Raw genomic sequence first — 20,939 nt, forward strand, 5'->3', positions numbered from 1 at the left:
TCATCAGTGAGCACAAAACTGGTCAATCCCCGGCTCTGACTAAAGGCGCTCTCACACATCCGGCTTTTCGCCGGTTTGACGGATGCGGTGCATGCCAGTACAGTGTATACAGTACAGTGGCAGCGCAACAAGCTCCGGTCACATGCTGTCATGTGACCGGAGCATGTGACCTGGATATTGCAGTGCTGCCACTGTACTGTATCATACTGTACTGGCGTGCACCGCATCCGTCAAACCGGCGAAAAGCCGGATGTGTGAGCGCGCCTTAAACAACACAGAAGCACCAGGTAGCGTGCAAGACTCTGCAGTGTGAACAGAGTCCGAAGTTGCCATGACACCTGGTGCGAATAGAGCAGTACTCTGCACGACAAAAGTTTTCTTTAGCTTAAGTGATCAAATTTTTTTAATTTATTTTACAATATTTACCTTTAAAGGAAAAATGGAGTCTGTCCACTGTTGTGACTGCATATTTCATGAGCTCACATTTTCCTGTCTTGGTCGTGCTTTTCAGATCCATTCTTCATAGAATGTATAGCGCTTATCAACCTGGAAAAGAGCAGAACAGTTCTCCGATTACCATTATATGACATATTGGGGTTATAAAGATCATAGTTTAGTAACTTAAATAGGAACTTGAATATATACTTCTTCAGTTGCGTTCATATGTTACAATCACACTCCGCAATGTTGCGATCTTACTGGATTTGCAGAAACATGAGACTGCAGCCTACAAGGAAACAGCCAAAAAATATAGCCCCAGCTCAATACATAGCTGAAAACATGGTTAGATGGGTTAGTTATAGTCATCATAGTCAATGATTTTAGCGCATCCTATTGATCTGTATGTTGGTGATTTTTCTCGCACTCTAAAAACGCTAAGGGGTACTTTGCACACTACGACATCACAAGCCGATGGTAGCGATGCCAAGCGCGATAGTCCCCACCCCCGTCGCAGCAGCGATATCTTGTGATAGCTGCCGTAGCGAACATTATCGCTACGGCAGCTTCACATGCACTCACCTGCCCTGCGTCGTCGCTCTGGCCGGCGAACCGCCTACTTCCTAAGGGGGCGGGTTGTGCGGCGTCACACGGCAGGCGGCCAATAGAAGCAGCGGGGCGGAGATGAGCGGGACGTAAATATCCCGCCCACCTCCTTCCTTCCTCATTGCAGCCGGGAAGCAGGTAAGGCGATGTTCCTCGCTCCTGCGGCTTCACACACAGCGATGTGTGCTGCCGCAGGAACGAGGAACAACATTGTAACATCGGTCCTTCCGAAATTATGGAAATGACCGACGCTACACCGATCATACGATTTCAACGCTTTTGCACTCGTTAATCGTAGTATAAAGGATTCACATACTCCGATGTCGACAGCGACGGCGGATGTACGTCACTTTTGATTTGACCCCACCGACATCGCACCTGCGATGTCCTAGTGTGCAAAGTACCCCTAAGAGTTTCATCAGTGTATTTTTTAATCAGAGCTTCTTCAGATTATGGTCAGAGCTTCATCAGATTTTTTTATGATGAATAAAAGATGGAGATCTCTCGAGCTTCTCGTACCAAACAGTCAATGAAAGCTGAAAGCATACAGTTTGCATCCGAGTGCTGTCCAATTATTCCATGAACCCTGGTCAAACAAACGGCTGGATGGACGGGTCCCACAGGCGGCTGCGGTTGTTCTCCTCCCGGCAGGTTGATGGTGACTGCCTTTCCCTGCACCTGTGTAGTGTGTACGGTTCCAATGGGTTCCCACCGGTAACCCACTCCCCAGCTTGGATGGGTGCTGAGGGAGCCCCTTCTGCCCGCAGACTCTGGCCCTGGGAACTGTAGCCTTGGCGGTGACTGTGTTTCCCTCTACGGTGTGAGCTGTTGCCTTCAATCGGGTCTTGGCTGCTGGGAAACCCTGGAGGTTCCCTTCGCTAACAGATTTGACCAATTTGCGGCGACTCCAAGCCTGGTCGGGGTCCGTAGGCCCTGCCGAATGGTGCTGGCTTCTCTTTGCTCTCCGATCCGGTACCGCCGGGCCACCGCTCGTCCACGGTCCTTACGGTTCACTCTGATTAGCCTCTCCTGCAGACGGTCACCACCGTCTGCCAACCTTGCTGTTTGTGCCCGGGCCACACACCCGGACACGGTCAGTATCCTCCTTTACCACTTCACTCTTCAACCTCCAAAACTAATCTGAAACTCTTCCCACCTCTAGGGCTGTGAACTCCTCGGTGGGCGGGACCAACCGCCTGGCCCACCCCCTGGTGTGGACATCAGCCCCTGGAGGAAGGCAACAAGGATTTTGTGTTTGACTTCGGTGTGCCTAACCGGGGTGTAGGGTGTGTTGGTGTTGTTCTGTGATGACCTGGCTTGTCCAGGGCGCCACATAGATATTTGCTAATATTATTATTATGCCTACTACATATTGGGATAGGATCTTGTAGATGGGAATAACCCTTTAAGTCTATGTTCCCACAATGAGTATTTGGTGAGTTTCATAATGTAATTTCTGCACCTGTTAAGTAAATTAGGTTAACTGCATTTTTTTCATTCCACTTTTGACTTTACAGTTTTCTCTATTTGATATGTCATACTTTTTTTTAAAAAACACTGCTCCGTTTTTTATACTTTCTGCTATTCGTCTTTGACAGAACTTTATTGTTACAGTCATGTGCGGAAACTCACTAAAAACGCATGAGATTTTTACTTACTGGTTTTCCGCATCAAATGCAAGTCTTTGGGGAAGATCCGCTCAGAAAACTCAATGTGATAAAAAGAGAAATTGACATGTAGCAGATTTCATCCAAGCACTAAAGGACAGTTTATGTGGTAACAAAAAAAAGAGCCCAGTGAGCAGTAGATCTCTTTATCCCATCCACTTTGCTGGAAGTTTTGAAGTAGTGAAAATACGCAGAGTAAAAACTCATCTTGGAAACACAGCCTAAGGCCCCCTTCACACGTCCGTCAAACACGTGCGAGTTTGGTCCGTCCCGTATATACCGGAGACACGGACAAACGTGCACCAATGTTATTTAATGTTTGAGGACACATGTGCGTTTTTCATTAAGGTCCGTGTGTCCGTGTGCGTGCTACGTTTGTGTCTCCGTTTTGCACGGAAGCATGTCCGTTTTCAGCACGCAACACGCATGCACGGACCCAATGAAAGTCAATGGGTCTGTGCGTATGCTCCGTGTACGTTTTGTGCTTTTTTCATGTGATGTCGGTCTTTTTTCTTTTTCTGTTTCGTTCTCTCCCTCAGTGCGTCGGTCGGTCGGTCTCTCTCTATGTCTGTTGGTCGGTCTCTCTGTCTTATCTGTCCCTCTCGCTGTCTGTCGGTCAGTTCCCCCCCTCTCTCATACTTATCGTTCCCCGATCTCCGGCGCGGCGCTGCAATGCTGTTATAAAAGCTCCGGCGGCTTTTCCTCTTTTGAAAAAGCCGGCCGCTCATTAATCAATCTCGTATTCCCTGCTTTCCCCACCCACACGCTGAGTGACAGCTGTCTAACTGCAACCAATCACAGCCGCCGGTGGGCGTGTCACTATGGAGCAGAGAAATAAATAAATAATTAAAAAAAACGGCGTGCGGTGTGTCCCCTATCTTAATACCAGCCAGAAAAAGCCATACGGTTGCAGGCTGGTATTCTCAGCGATGCTGGAGGTCGTGGATTACGCCGGACATGAAGGGCTTTTTCGGGCTGAATAAAGTGGTGAACGAGGGTATGTGTTAGTGTTTTTTATTTCTAATAAAGGATTTTTTCGGGTGTGTGTGTTTATTTACTGTCACTTACAGATTAATCATGGAAGGTATCTCGGGGAGATGCCTGACATGATTAATCTAGGATTTAGTGGCAGCTATTGGCTGCCATTAACTACTTATTAGCCCGATTGCCAAAGCACCAGGGCAAATCGGGAAGAGCTGGGTACAGTCCCAGAACTGTCGCATCTAATGTATGCGGCAATTCTGGGCGTCTGCTGGCTGATATTGTTAGGCTGGAGGGCTCCCCATAACGTGGGGCTCCCCATCCTGAGAATACCAGCCTGCAGCCGTATGGCTTTATCTGGCTGGTATTAAAATAGGGGGTGGGACCGCACGCCGTTTTTTTTAATTATTTATTTTTATTTCTCTGCTCCATAGTGACACGCCCACCGGCGGCTGTGATTGGTTGCAGTTAGACAGCTGTCACTCAGCGTGTGGGCGTGTCTCACTGCAACCAATCATATTTGCCGGTGGGCGAGGAAAGCAGGGAATACGAGATTGATTAATGAGCGGCCGGCTTCTTCAAAAGAGGAAAAGCCGCCGGAGTTTAGAGAACAGCCGTGCAGCACCGCGCCGGAGATCGGGGAACGGTGAGTATGAGAGAGGGGTGCTCAATTCAGTCACTCTGGTGATTAGCGGTCACCGGTGAGTCCTTCACGGATGACCGACCGCTAATCAGGACGCGACACAGACAGAGCCGCGGTATGACAATGAAGTTGGATGAAGTTCACTCCAGTTCATTCTCTACGCGTGACTCTGTCTGCTGTCAGCGGGTATGTATCTACGACATTGTGCATCACAAACACGCATAAATTCACACGGACAACACATACACATGTCAGTTATTTCTCTCACGCATAAACGGACAATCAACACCTACACATGGCTAGCATACGGCATTTACACAGATGGCACAGGGACACAAAAAAAGGACACAAAAACGGAAAACGGACCCGAAAAACGGACGTAACACACGTGCATGTTTTTTCACGGACGTGTGAAGGGTGCCTAAGGGGTACTTTGCACGCTGCGACATCGCAAGCCGATGCTGCGATGCTGAGCGCGATAGTCCCCGCCCCCGTCGCAGCTGCGATATCCTTGTGATACCTGCCGTAGCGAGCATTATCGCTACGGCAGCTTCACATGGACTCACCTGTCCTGGGACGTCGCTCTGGCCGGCGACCCGCCTCCTTATTAAGTGGGCGGGTCGTACGGCGTCACTGCGACGTCACACGGGAGGCGGCCAATAGGAGCGGAGGGGCGGAGATGAGCGGGATGTAAACTTCCCGCCCACCTTCTCCCTTCCGCATATCCTACGGAAGCCGCGGTGACGCCGGTAGGAGATGTTCCTCACTGCTGCGGCTTCACACACAGCGTTGTGTGCTGCCGCAGGAGCGAGGAACAACTTCGGACCATCGCGTCAGCGTTATTATGGATTACGCCGACGCTACACCGATGATACGATTACGACACTTTTGCACTTGTTAATCGTATCATCTAGGCTTTACACACTACGATGTCACCTGCGATGCCGGATGTGCGTCACTTTCAATTTGACCCCACCGATATCGCACCTGCGATGTCGTAGTGTGCAAAGTACCCCTAAAGCCCAATACACACGTTCGGGATAAAAACGCAAGTTTTTCACAGTCGATTTTGAAGGTTCGTTTGGCCTTCCATGTGCCGTGATTTTGACACACGTGTGTTCTCCATTGCTAACAGAAACCTCAGGAACTACCTGGAGATCAGGAACATTTTACTCCCGTGTTCCCAGCCCTGCTGTCTCGGGCACTGCTGCTTCCGGGTCCGTGGTGCAATGAATATTCATGAGCATAATGAGCTGGCCCAGAAGCAAGTGACAGCAGGGCTGGAGACAGGTGAGTATAGAAAATCATTTTATTTCAAAAACACGTGTTTTCTCTAGTGCGTGTCACACTGAAGTCACATGAATCACATCAGTGTGTGGTACACGTGACATCAGTGCTGCCGGAGAAAAATGGACATGTCTCAGTACGGAACACACGGACATGCGTGTGCTCCATACGGACACATGGCCCTTGTTTAAGCACTGATGTGTGCACCCACCCTTTGATTTTAATGGGTCTGCGTATGTCTCTGGTATTTGTGAAAACGGACATCATATGTACTGGAATCACAGACCTGTGAAGGGGGCCAAATAGGTACGTGTTCTATCAGTGAAAAACACAGAAGTTATAAGAGAAAAACTGACATCTGAGTGAGTTCAAAGACATTTTGCTCCAACAAAGTCTTTGTATGACTTCAAATACAGCCCAGCATTCCTCCTTCCTTAATGCTTGTCTTAGGTCAGCTTTGCACACTACGACATCGCAGGTGCGATATCGGTGGGGTCAAATTGAAAGTGACGCACATCCGGCGTCACTTGCGATGTCGTAGTGTGTAAAACCTTTTTGATACGATGAACGAGCGCAAAAGCGTCATTATAGTATCATCGGTGTAGTCTCCAACATTTCCATAATGCCGGTGCAGCGACAGGTACGATGGAGTTCCTCGTTCCTGCGGCAGCACACATCGCTGTTTGTGAAGCCGCAGGAGCGAGGAACATCACCTTACCTGCGTCCCGGCTGCTATGAGAAGGAAGGAGGTGGGCGGGATGTTTACATCCTGCTCATCTCCGCCCCTCCGTTGCTATTGACCGCCTGCCGTGTGACGTCGCTGTGACGCCGCACGGGCCGCCCCCTTAGGAAGGAGGTGGTTCGCCGGCCAGAGCGACGGTCGCAGGGCAGGTGAGTGCATGTGAAGCTGCCGTAGTGATAATGTTCATTACGGCAGCTATCACAAGATATCGCACGTACGATGGGGGCGGGGACTATCGCACTCGACATCGCAGCATCGGCTTGCGATGTCGTAATGTGCAAAGCCTGCCTTAGCCCCTTACACAAGGTCTTCATTGCTATTGCATGTCTGCCATTCCATTCTGCACCAGCCTTTTTTCATATTGTATTAATGTCATTTGTCGGTTTCTATGCTCACAGACTTTAGTAATCAAAGAGTTAAGCAGCCAGAAAAGTCGTTTCCTTCAATCATGACCTAAGAATGACAGGCCGCACTAATAACAGGAGCTGTTAATAGTTAATTTTTTTAAAAGGACACACAGAGAAGCGCTTAGCCTTCTCCACGGCAGCGATGACACAACATGCCATAGGGCTGCTTCTCACTTGCGAGTTTCTCGCAGTAGAGCAATGCGAGAAAAACTAGCATTGGAATCGGACACGTCAGTGAATGATTCAGCTCTCATCTGCGATTTTTTTCTCAGTCCAAATCGGACTGAGAAAAAAATCGCAGCATGCTGCTTTTTTGCGAGTTTCTCGCACCATTTGTCCCAATGATTTCCTATGGAAGGGGATTAAAAGTAGCATCACACACGCGCACCAGCGTTCACATTTGCGAGTGTGGCAGTAACTTCGCTCATTAGATGAATGTGACAGCACATTCCCATAGGTTAATTAAATGAGACATGTGTAATAGCTTTTATCTAATTAAGATGTTGCTTGAAACTAGCATCGCAAATGCGACACACACGCGAGCAAAAAGCATCGCACTTGCGTTGCACTCGCACCTAACGTGAACTAAAATCAGCCGAGTATTTTTCAGCCCAGTCGGACCGATTTTACTCGCATAGATGTGTTTCCAGCCATAGACTGACGAGCTGAACTGTCATCAGTTAATGTGCAGCAATAAAATAGCAAAAGAACAAACAAAAACCATTCATATCAACATATAATTAGTTTTGAAAACCTTTTTCGATCCATTCCACTTTTATTTTAGTAGTTATCAAATTTTATGCCACTGGTCTCCACTCTTTAGCTCTGTATTCTGGGAGCTGTTGTTCTGCAGCAGATAAGGAGACATAGTAATGCAAGAGCTGGAGAGACACAGGTTAGAAATCAGTCATGTAGACTAAGGCGGGCTTTACACGCTACGACATCGCTAGCAATTGCTAGCGATATTGAGCATGTAAGCACCCGCCCCCGTCGTGTGTGCGATATCGTGTATTCGCTGCCGTAGCGAACATTATCGCTACGGCAGCGTCAAACGCACTTACCTGGTCGGCGGCGTCCTTAAGGGCGAGGGACGTTTGGCATCACAGTGACGTCACCGCGATGTCATTAAGCAGCCGGCCAAAGCGGAAGGGCGGAGATGAGCGGGACGTAACATTCCGCCCACCTCCTTCCTTCCGCATTGCAGCCGGCGGCAGGTAAGGACATGTTCCTCGCTCCTGCGGTGTCACACACAGCGATGTGTGCTGCCGTAGGAACGAAGAACAACATCGAATCAACCATTACCGATTTTTGGTTTTGGGACGACCTCTCCATGGTGAACGATTTTCACCATTTTTGAGGTCGCTTAGGGTCGCTGGTAAGTGTTACACGCTGCGATATCGTTAATGACGCCGGATGTGCGTCACTAACAATGTGACGCCGACGATAAAACAGTAACGATATCGTAGCGTGTAAAGCCCCCTTAAGGGCGGCGTTACACGCAACGATTTATCATGTTATCGCATGAGCGATCGCACCCGCCCCCATCGTTTGTGCGTCACGGGCAATTTATTGACCATGTCGCACAAAGTCGTTAAACCCCCGTCACACGTACTTACCTCCCTAACGACGTCGCTGTGGGCGGCGAACATTCTCTTTCTGAATGTCACACAGCAGCCGCTTAATAGAAGCGGAGGGGCGGAGATGAGCGGGACGTAAACATCCCGCCCACCTCCTTCCTTCCTCATTGCCGGCAGGACGCAGGTAAGCTGCAGTTCATCGTTCCCGGGGTGTCACACATAGCGATGTGTGCTGCCTCAGGAACGACGAACAATCAGCGCGCAGAAGGAGGAACGACATTATGGAAATGAACAACTTGTCAACGAGCAACGATAAGGTGAGTATTTTTGCTCGTTATTCGGAGCTGTCACATGCTACGACATCTCTAACGATGCCGGATTTGCGTCACGAATTCCGTGAGCCCGACGACATATTGCACGATATATCGTACCGTGTAACGCCGCCCTAACATTATTTTTTGGACAAAAGTTTTTTTGTGTGTTCTGCACAATATAATAAATGAATATTAAAGGGAATTTGTCAGCAGGTTTTTGCTACCCAATCTGTGAGCCACATGGTGTAGGGAAAGAGAATCCTGAATTCAACGATGTATCACTTAGATTACTGGCTGCAGTGGTTGTGACACAATGAGACTTTTTAGGTTTAGCCATGTAGCAGAGCTGAGAGTGCTGCCCCAGCCCACACCAGACTCTCTATAGATATTGTACATTGGCAATGAGGTGCAAATCAGAGGAGGGGGTGTGTCAGACTGCCTTGCACAAGATAAGCAACAGGACTTAAACAAATATTGCAAATACACAACAGATCGGACCTTGACAAGACAGGCATCCCTGAATTCTCTGTGCTAACCCTTGCAGCATGCGGCTTTCAGCTTACATAGCAAAAACCTGCTGACAGATTCCCTTTAATAGATTGGTATATAATAGGTCATGAGCATAACAGACATTTTTATATACCGTACGTACCCTTTAAAATTAAATGGCATTGAATACAATGCCATATATACTGACTAGCGCCCTTCTTGTATTCACACAAGGTCAGCACTTCTTTGGACAGCTGACATGTCTACATATCCATAGCGCTGGACATACTCTGCATCTTGTCTTATGTTATGAGTCTTCCTCTGAGATTCTCTATGACTAGTCTTAGATAACACCAAGAGACAAGTACTTATCACAGAACTGCCATTGGAAAGTGCATTGTAATTGTAAGCTTTGATACTGTGTAGGCAATCTCCATGGAAACTATGTAGAATAAAGATATTATCTACTTTAGGTGCCCAATAATTCATCTTACAGAAAAGTTTACTGTACATTTACAGAATGGAAATATTTTTACACGAAATATAAACGAGGGATGAATTTTCAAAGTCAAAGACACATGAACAAGCAGAAAGTACAATTATTTAAATTTAAAGCAGACACTAAAAGGACAAATATAAGCATTAGGCAAAGTACTTTACCCATTATAGTGTAAAGCAAAAAATATAGGAGGTTCTGACTGCAAGAAATGGTGCAGTAATAAAAATAGGCTTTCTGCAGATGTTCTATTATGTAATCTTACAAGAAAGATTCTTAGAATACAAAGTAATATTAAACTTAGCAAGAAGTATCTCCTGCATTCGGGCAGGGTAGGCAAGTCTCCTTCAAAAGCTGCTGGCAGCTAACACTAAGGGGTACTTTACACGTTGCGACATTGCTACTGCGATATCGTCGGGGTCAAATCAAAAGTGACGCACATCCGGCGCCGGTAACGACGTCGCAACGTGTAAAGCCTAGGAGAGAAGATGAACGAACGTGAAACAGTCAAAAATCGGTGATCTGTGTCACGTCGTTCATTTTCATAATGTCGGTGCGTCCGCAGGTACGATGTTGTTTGTCGTTCCTGCAGCTCCACACATCGCTGTGTGTGAAACCGCAGGACCGACAAACATCTCCTTACCTGCGCCCGCCGTCCACCGGCAATGCGGAAGGAAGGAGGTGGGCGGGATGTTTACATCCCGCTCATCTCCGCCCCTCTGCTTTTATTGGCCGCCTGCCGTGTGACATCGCTGTGACGCCGCACGACCCGCCCACTTAGGAAGGAGGCGGGTTGCCGGCCAGAGTAACATCGCAGGGCAGGTAAGTTCGTGTGAAGCTGCCGTAGCGATAATGTTCGCTACGGCAGCTATCACAAGATATCGCATGTGCAACGGGGGCGGGTACTATCGCGCTCGGCATCGCTACCATCGGCTAACGATGTTGCAGCGTGCAAAGTACCCCTAAGGGAATGTATAGATGTAATTATATGCTGGAGCACTAATTGAGTTTATTTGGAATGTTATAAATATGTACAGATGTAGCAAAGATTATCATGACTCACAACGCTTCATCTTCATTAATTGTCACAGAAGGACATCTCATTTAAGAGTGCTCAAATAACGTTACAGGTGTTGCTTTAAGTTATTTTAACTACTTATGTATCCCTCTCTGCATTCTTTTTTAACCCCTTAAAGACTGCAAAATTGCATTAAATGGGCTTTATTCCTGATCGCCTTTTATTCACCTACCACGCCAGGAAAAATTTCCACAGATGACAGCAGACACACTGTGCCATCGGTCCCGACCAGTTATGGAACAGATCAGAGCTGACTAATCCCTTAAATAACACTATAAATTGTGATAGTGGCATCTAAGTGGTTAAAAGGGGGTTAAGAGACCCTCTTTAACACCATCAGTGCCTGCAATCGCAATAGCGGGTGATGACGGTTTCCATGATATCCTGAGGTAGTTATGCATTTTTTTTCCAGGAGGTGTAGATTGGTTGCAGGAATATGGTATACAAATTTAGGCACAACATCTAAATCTCTTGGCAAAAAAATTGCAGTTATCTACCAGGAAATGCAGGTCTATGAAAGTTTTTAGACGTTACCTGGGGACAAGTTACCTGCAATCACAGGTGGAGGACCGTGGGAATCTCCAACTGTGACCACAACTAACATGAGTGATGTCACCGGTCATCGAGGCTTATTCTCTGCCTGAACCTCACAGCGTTCAGTCATATTCCATGATCATGTACTGTGCCTTCAGTAATGTAGCAGAGCTGAACCATCATGGGACCTTGCATGGATTACATCGGACCTGAAGGGGTGTTTTGGGGGTTAATAAAGTAGTGAAAGTGGTGAAAAGGAAAATTAGAACACCAGAAGTAACTGCGAGGAGTGCACAGATAAAGGGCATGATAATACAAAATAGAAGAATTGTGGCACTTCCTAAACTTATAGTGTGAACTAGTGCAAACTGAATATAACACATAACATCCAAAATAATGGTTGTGCTAAAATAAAGGCAAGGGGGAAAACATGGAAGGATATAAATGGTCGATATTGGAATGTGAATATGCAATACTGCCCAGAAAACATGAAAAAAAATTGATAAAAAAAGTTATTTAGCAAATAAAATGGCAAAATTTATTTTTGCCCAGTTACCATGACATGGTGCAAAGGCCCTGTCAAACACAGAGATAAATCTGCGGCAGATCTGTGGTTGCAGTGAAATTGTGGACAATCAGTGCCAGGTTTGTGGCTGTATACAAATGGAACAATATGTCCATGATTTCACTGCAACCACAGATCTGCCAAAGATTTATCTCTGTGTGTGACGGGGCCTTAACTCTCAACTCATATATATGTGCTAGAAAAGAACCACTGAGAGAGGCATAAAATTTGATTAGGACCCAGTTGAGTGCACACTTTGGCATGGTAACTGGGTGCAAATAAATGTAGCCATTTTTATTTGCTAAGTAACTCTTTTTTTAAAAAAAAAATTTCATGTTTTCTGGGCAGTAATGCATATTCACATTGGAATGTTCATCATTTACATCCTTCCATTTTTTTCCCCTTCCCTTTACTTGAGTGCAACTGTTAGTTTAAATAGGATAGTCAAACATTCCAGGCTCAGGTACCATGTGAGCACATCAAGATTAAGGGGATAGGCATAGTTGTGGTCAAGTCATGCTCTGGAGTCAGAATTCCTTAATGGTACCTGATCAGAGGGACAAGCAAAAGGCTGCTAAAACATGTCAATGGTCAAACAGCAATGGCAATGGGTGGTGACTGAATTTGGGGGGACCCCACGTTTTTTGTTTTAAATTATTCATTTAATTTAAAATAACAATGTGGGGTGTCCTCTGTTTTGGATTACCAGCCAAGGTGAAGCTGCTAGCTGTGGTCTGCAGGCTGCTGCTGTCTGCTTTACCCTAGCTGGCTAGAAAAAATAGGGGGACCCCACGTCGTTTTTTAATTTTATTTTTTTTTGTTAAGTACACGGCTAACACCCTTTAGTGCCACAAGAAAGGCACTAAATGGGGCAAGATTACAAAATGCAGGAGAGTGGGACATTATATATGTCTTTATCATTTATCTATAACGAGCGCCGACATCATGAAGTCAGCTAAGTTCATTACTTGTAGTGATCAGCTCCATTGAACTCGTGACATCAGCGCTTGTCACTGAGTTCCATGGTTTGCCACGCGTTCTCATATCAAGTATTGCAGGCTTTGACTAGCGGTGTCATTGCTCAGGTGATGTGCGGTTGTCGCGGGCGGAGGAGGGGACGCTGCGCTCTCCCACTGCTCGGGTCCGGCTGCTGCTGCTCAGTGGTGGCTCGAGCGGTGGGCCGGATCCCGGGGACTCGAGCAGCGTTCCTCGCCCGTGAGTGAAAAGGGTGGGGATTGATTGTGGGGATTGGATATTGTCTGTGACGCCACCCACGGTTGTGGTGATATTGGTGACACCACCGCTGCTCTGGACGGGGATCCCGGGAGCGATGACTGGGAGCAGCCTGGATGTTAGTTCTCCCCTCCATGGGTAGGGGGGTTGGTTGTCCCGGGGCCCGGTGATGGGGTAGGGATGGATGGCAGGCGGGTTATGGGGCCTGGTGAGGTGCAGGGTCGCAGGGGCAGCGCTGTGCCGCACGGCACTGTGGTACTCACTCAGCCAATGATGAGGACACAGTTCTCGGTAAAACACACGGCTGGATGGACGGGTCCCACAGACGGCTGCGGTGTTTCTCCTCCTGGCAGGTTGATGGTGACTGCCTTTCCCTGCACCTGTGTAACGTGTACGGTCCCAATGGGTTCCCACCGGTAACCCGCTCCCCCAGCTTGGATGGGTGCTGACGGAGCCCCTTTTGTCTGCAGGCTCTGGCCCTGGGAACTTTAGCCTTGGCGGTGACTGTGTTTCCCTCTCTCGGTTGGACGGTTGCCTTCTGACGGGACTTGGCTGCTGGGAAACCCAGGAGGGTCCCTTCGCTAACAGATTTGGCAAATTCACGGCGACTCCTAGCCTTGCCGGGGTCCGTAGGCCCCTGCCGGATGGTGCTGGCTTCTCTTTGCGTACCGGCCACCGCCCGTCCACGGTCCTTACGGTTAGCTCCAATAGGCCACTCCTGCAGACGGTCACCACCGTCTGCCAACCTTGCTGATCCGTCCGGGCCACACACCCGGACCACTTTCGTCTGCTCCACTACCACTTTCCTTCCTCTCACTACCAACTCTCAAACTCCTCTCCTTCCTTTTCCCGCCTTCAGGACTGTGAACTCCTCAGTGGGCGGGCCCAACCGCCTGGCCCACCCCCTGGTGTGGACATCAGCCCCTGGAGGAAGGCAACAAGGGTTTTTGTCTGACTTCGGTGTGCCTGACCGGGAGTGTGGGGTGTGTTGGTGTTGTTCTCTGTGGCCCCTGGCTTGTCCAGGGTGCCACATTGTTACAGCTCAAGTCCTCCACTGGTGAACGGAAATCACCTGAGTGAAGTCTCCAGTGACCGCACGGCTTACTTCACTTGCGGCTGAATCTCACAGCAAGTGGTCATGTTCCATGGCTCTCACTGTGAAATTCAGATGTAGCAGTGCTGGAAGCGTTGTGGGACCTTGTGCAGATTAGTCGGACCTGGAAGATTGTTTTTGGGTTAATAAAGTGGTGAAAGAGGGTGCTTTTTTGTCTTTTATTTCAAATAAAGGATTTTTTAGGTGTTTGTGTTTATTTACTTTCACTTATGGATTAGTGATGAGGGGGGTGTCTCATAGATGCCTGCCATCACTAATCTAGGACAGTGGCAGCTATGGGCTGCTATTAACTCCTTATTACCGCTATTGCCCCCACACCATGGCAGTTGGGAAGAGCCGGGTCAAGTCCTGGGACTATCGCATCTAATGGATGTGGCAATTCCGTTCTGCTTCTCGCTGATATTTTTAGGCTGGGGGGCTCCCAATAACATGGGTCTCCCCAGCCTGAGAATACCAGCTCCCAGCTGTGAGACTTTATCTTAGCTGGGTATCAAAATTAGGGGGGACCGCACGCTGTTTTTTTAAATTTATTTATTTATTTAATTTACTGTAAGATATAGACCCATCCACCGGCAGCTGTGATTGGTTGCAGTCAGACAGCTGTCACTCAGCATGGGGGTGCGTCTGACTGCAACCAATCACACACGTGGATGAGCAAGAGAAGCAGTGAATATGTATGAGCCTAGTGAGTGGCCAGCGCGGGAAGAAGAAAGAGCTGCCGTGGGAGCCGTGTAAGTTGCCCTGTTGATCGGTGTGTATGTAGCGCTTGCTCCTACCCCTTTGCGTCGGATTCTGTTCCCAATAGACTTTATATGGGGACCAGCATTTGGCCAGACACCTTGAACTATATGTAACCCTCCTTACGTTTTTTTTTTGCCGTCTGCAAAAAAACAAAAGTCACACAGATGGCACATGGACCATATATGGTACGGAATGGATGCGGTTGTCATACGGATGTCACATGGATGCATCTATGGAAAAACAGAACAGTTTTTTTGCAGACCACAAAAACGGAATGGTCATGTGTATGTAGCCTTAAATATAGTGCTTCTGTACCGCCCCCGTGTCAGCAGCCGGGCTGCTCGGATCCAGATCCACAGTGGCTCGAGGGGTATCCGGACCCAGGGGTCGTGCGGCCACTCAAATAAAAGGGGGTATTTACAAGGGATAGTGTATTTAAAGTTCGTGACGCCACTGGTGGTGTGTGGTAAGGTGGAGTACCACCGCTGCAGCTGGGAGTATCCGGGGGGGCGATGGAGTGAGCAGCTAGGTGTTTTAATCCCTCCACGGGTAGGGGGAATGCCCCGGGACTCGGTGATGGTGTTGGGTAGTGCCGTTGGGGGTGAAATGGTCACTTGCGTACTCACTCAGTCCATAAAGCTGACACCGACAACTTGGTAAACCAAAGTTCTGGACACCTTTGCCGCTTAGGGGAGCTAGTTTGGGTCTCATCCCTGATGCCTGATGATCTGTGACTTTTTCCCTGGCACTTAGTTCACTTATTGGTTGGCCCCGGTAGCATGAAACTAGTCGGGTCCCGCTCGCCAGTGTGGCTAACTGAGGGAGCTTGCTCTCAGGGTTCACGCTTGGGATTTTCTGGACCGCTTTTGTGGAAAGTCCTATCCCCCTCGTTGCGCTAGTACCCCGATTCTGGAGCGGGTGGAGAGTGGATCTTGAAGGCTCCGTTCTCGTCGGGTAAATTGTCAGGTTGCCTGAAGCTACTCCCTGACCTAGGGTACACGTACCCAGTCGTGCCCTGGCCCCAGCCCGGTGATGGTACAAGGCTGCCGACTATCCTCCTCGACAGTTCCGTGCCCCTTGTCACGATCCCCTGTGACCTGGGGTCCAGCTCCTACTAGGCGCAGACCACCGTCTGCCACCTAGTTACTTCCAAGGAGCCCGGCTCCTGACCTCCTCTCTCCTTGATTTCCAACACTTCATTTTCCCTTTCTCTGACTTACTCCTGACACTCCTGACCTCCCCTTAACCAACCTCCCCACGTGGGCGACCCTATTCACTTCAGGCTGTCCACTGGTGTGTCTGGTGGGTGTGGTGCAGAGTGTTCCTAGGATTTTGATTAGCTGATGATGGCAACACCATAGGTGGGGACCCGTAACCAAGGAGGAAGTGGATATTGCTCAGAAGGGCAGATTGCACAATAACCTGTGAAGACTGAAAGGTCAGGGCGTCACAATTCAGCAGACAGTATTATATATGATAGTCTTAGGCAAGATTTAAACATGAGATTGAGCCTCACCAAGGAAGCTTAGTTGCAGGTTATATTTGTCCCCTGACACAAATACAATTAGAAGGATCCTTTTAACTATATTGATGTCTGGTTTTTGTTAGGGAATCTGTCCAACATTAGACATGTTAAATGAAACCAAGCAAACCCTATTATAGTTAGGGTATATTAGTTTCCATGATTAGCCTTTGCTTTAACAATTAAAATTATTGGATGTCATGTATAAATATTACTTTTTATCCATGATCTTGTGTAAAGTGTTTGTAAACTGTCTACAAAAAATGAGCAATTCCTGTATCGAACTGAGAAATCGCACCACCAAAATTTTACACCCCGCTTCTTCCTTTGACTGACAATTTTTGGTGAACAATGTAGCAACCTCAGTGGAAGTGGTTTTCAGAGGTCTGTTCCAGACCCATTAGAGAGGGTGTGTAATAAGGTTATTACATTATCTACAGCGCCTCTTTTTTCTCACTACACTTCCCCAACTTACACTATTTAGTGCTGATGCATTGCATACAAATCGGATAACAAAAATATTTACACACAGGTTAATAATAATAATAATAATAATAATAACAATAATAAAAAAATTCTTTATTTCTATAGCGCCAACATATTTCGCAGCACTTTATAATTCAGGAGGTTCATATACAAAACGTAACAGTTTTAGAAAATACAATAATAAGAGATAAGACAACCCTGCTCGTGAGAGCTTACAACGATCTACAATGAGGTGGGTTGGGGGAACAAGGTAAAAGTGCTTATTTACAATGGCAATCCAGCCATCTCAAAGAAATGGGGGATAGATAAAGGCTGCCTGAACTAGACGGCCAAAACTTTGAGATGCATTTGGGTGTGGTGGAGTTTGAGGAGAGTGATATTCTGAGAAGTTATGGAGAGACTATGTGATTTTAGTTTGGCAAGGAAGTGTGAATGGTCACCCTAAAAAGATGTGTTTTAGGGAGCGTCTGAAGCTGAGTAAGTTGTGATTTGTCCTAGCTTCTTGGGGTAGAGCATTCTAGAGGATTGGTGCAGCTCGGGAGAAGTCTTGGACTCGAGAGTGGGAGATTCAGATTAGTGTGGATGTTAATCAAACATATTTTGCAGAGCGTAGAGAACGGGTAGGGTGATAGACCGAGATGAGGGTGGAGATATAGGGGGGTGCCGTAGTGTGGAGAGCTTTTTGGGTGAGAACAAGCAGTTTGAACTGGATCCTGTGCTATATGGGCAGCCAGTGCAATGACTGGCACAGAGCAGAATCTTCCAAGTAACGGTTAGCCAGATAGGTGACCCTGGCTTCTGCATTAAGGATGGACTGGAAAGGAGAGAGCCTAGTTTAGGGGAGAAAGGGGTGGATTCTAGAAATGTTCTTGAGGTGCAAGCAACAAGAGCGAGCAAGAGATTGTAGATAGGAGGTGAAGGAAAGAATGGTGTCAAGTATAACCCCCAGACAGCGGGCCGGCTGCCTAGGAGTCATCGTGGTGCCGCACACAGAGAGGGAGATGTCAGGTGTAGGAAGTTTAGAAGATGGAGGGAATAGAAGTAGTTCAGTTTTGGAGAGGTTAAGTTTCAGATGGCGTGCGGACAGGATGTTGGAAACTGCAGTCAGGCAGTCACTGGTATTCTGTAGTACAGCGGGGGTGAGGTCACGGGATGAGGTGTATAGTTGTGTGTCATCAGCATAAAGATGGGACTGGAAGCCAAATCTACTGATGGTCTAGGTTACAGGTTGTAATATAACAAGATAGGTAAAAAACCAAGGGGGTGAATACTTTTACAAGGCACTGTATATGAGCCATTACTATACTGGGCGTGGAATGGGGAGGTACTCATAGCCTTTTCTGCCTAGAGCATTAAAATAGCTTTTCCCATCCTTATGGACAATGCCAATGTCAAGTTAGGTGTCAAATTTTGTGCCATGATATCCCAGTGCTGTGTAACGTATGCTGGCTCTCTCTTATGGTGGCTGTACAGTACTAAAATGTTATCAGTGAAAAGGTTTTGGTACCGTGTTAGCCAGTTGAAAAATTATTGAATGTTCTCAGTGAGAAAAACAAAATTATAATCTTGTGATACCTTTTAATGGCTAACTAAAATAAAATAAAGTGATGTTACAAAGCAAGCTTTCGAGACATCTCAGGTTCCTTCTATGCCTGATGAAGGGACCTGAGATGTCTCGAAAGCTTGATATGTAACATCACTTTTTTTTATTTTAATTAGCCATTAAAAAGTATCACAAGATTCTAATTTTCTTCTTCTCACTGAGAACATTCAATAATTTAAAATGTTATTGATTTATACAGCGGCTGTAAAGGTGGATTTAGTTTGGGATAATATGGCACTCTGGAAAGCATCACTTCTCAATCAGATGCATACTAGATTTACGCACAGCAGTTTACATTCTTCACTTTTTCCCTTTTTCATGTTTTAGTCCCATTTAACTACTTGCTGACTGCTAAATGACTTTAATTGAATGTTTGTCTGCACATAATTGGGCAAGGACATGTTGTGCAAAAGCAGGCGGCAGCAGCCATAGACAGACAAACGTCCTATAGAAGAGGTACAGACACTTTATGCTGCTTTTAATCACATTGCATTCTGAGATTGGTGATCCTTTAATGTGGAAAAAGAGTAATTCTGTTGTGTTAGAAGATTTTCCACTTCATTTAGCAGCCAGCTGCTTGGAGACACCTATCACATTCATGTAAATATTTACTGCCAAGTCACTTGGTGGAAATGACTTAGTTCCAGGGTAATATTGCTAAAGTGTAATAGACAGCTATCACTTGTGGCTTGTTAAATACCATGAAAAATCAATATTTGTATATCATAACTGGGTGATTGTTCGATCAGACTTCGCTCTTGGTTACCATTCTTCCTTTTATTGCTGAATGCTTTTATTTTTTTCACTTTGCGTATATCTGTTATTTAGTATCTACGTTATTATTGCACTGTATTGATACGTTTAAGTAGTATTGATATTAAGATGGTTGTAATCACATATATGTGATTATAAATTATTAAAACGTTCCATATCATATACTGCTGCCACTTTATATATTGCTATATCTGCCAGTAGCTTTAAAGAAGAGAAAACCACAGAGTGAATATTATTTTATGTATCACAGCTAAGTTCTAGTTATAACATGGTGACATTATATATATATATATATATATATATATATATATATTATTTTTATTTTTTTTTTATTTAATTACGGTCTACAATGTTTTCTTTTTTTTATGAATATGGTCTTCTGCATTTCTGCATTTGCATTTCTGTACAGCGTTGATAAACTGATGAATTTTATAGATCTAAAATTCAGTATTCATAGACCTTTATGGTGTTCACTGTTTACAGCTCAGAAATAGGGAGCTTACAACTTGCTGCATCTGCCATGGATGAGGCCAAAAACCAATAGGAATACAAATAATTGTAAGTAAATATCACAGATGAAATGAAAACTGAAAAATCAGTATCTACTAGTGATGAGTGAGCACCAGGGCCGCCACCAGGAATTTCAGGGCCCCATACTGGTAAAATTTTTGGGTCCCCCTTGAGACTCCGCCCCGCCCCCACCCAGCTCTACCTCCAGTCCTCAAACCTTCCACAGTCCCAGTATCCACTCAGGAAAAATTCCACTTCTGCACTCCACTCCCTCCCGCAAAGTGGTCTGAGTAGTCGTCATGTGACCAATCATTCATATGCGATTTTCATACTTAGAGTCATGTGTAGAGATGAGCGAACCGGTCCCGGTTCGGCTCGAGGCCGGTTCGCCGAACGGAGGTCCCGTTCGAGTTCGGCTCGTCGAACGTTCGACGAACCGAACTCGAACTGCATAGGAAACAATGGCAGGCAATCACAAACACAGAAAAACACCTAGAAAACACCCTCAAAGGTGTCCAAAAGGTGACAAACAACTCACAACACATGGGAAAGTGACAAGGACATATACTCATGCGAAAACAAAACAGCTGGACAAGGAAAAAGAGGAGGACACACAGATATATGAGTATATGCAAGGAAACATCGATTCCATTATTGTGCAACTTGAGCCCTGCTCATTTTAGGCTTCCAATCTGGATAAATTGCCTGAGCTCGCCACGTACGCCTTGGGGATCTTGTCGTGTCCTGCAGCCAGCGTTCTCTCGGAACCTGTCTTCAGTGCTGCTGGGGGTCTGCTGGCAGATAAGCACACGTGTCTGTCCACTGACAATGTGGACATGGCTCTCAGAGGACTTTTCTTCCCCTGGGTCAGCCAGGGGATGCGAAAGGCACGCGTATTTTTGAGAGTACTTCATGCAAAGCATCTTTTTCTTTTTGAAAAGGGGCATCAACTGATGTCAGTCAAGAGGGGTGTGTGTGGCCCAATTAGTGGCAACGAGGGAGACTGTGGTTGGAGTCCCCTCGCTGTGTTTCTAAAAGAACCAAAATGAACAAATCATGGCTCTCAGAGGACTTTTCTTCCCCTGGGTAAGCCAGGGGACGGGAAAGGCACGCGTATTTTTGAGAGTGCTTC

At 46.6% G+C, this 20,939-nt stretch overlaps 1 protein-coding gene across 1 annotated transcript in view; it reads right to left on the reverse strand.

Moving 5' to 3' along the window:
- HTR1E (5-hydroxytryptamine receptor 1E) overlaps window positions 1-20,939 on the reverse strand; it is a 353,866-nt gene that overhangs the window by 109,440 nt on the left and 223,487 nt on the right. The window contains exon 2 of the mRNA XM_075340155.1: window positions 427-546. The gene's annotated coding sequence lies outside the window, so the exon portion shown is untranslated. The remainder of the gene's footprint in view (window positions 1-426; window positions 547-20,939) is intronic.

The sequence above is a fragment of the Anomaloglossus baeobatrachus genome, chromosome 3 (assembly GCF_048569485.1).
Source record: "Anomaloglossus baeobatrachus isolate aAnoBae1 chromosome 3, aAnoBae1.hap1, whole genome shotgun sequence".
Lineage (NCBI taxonomy): Eukaryota > Metazoa > Chordata > Amphibia > Anura > Aromobatidae > Anomaloglossus > Anomaloglossus baeobatrachus.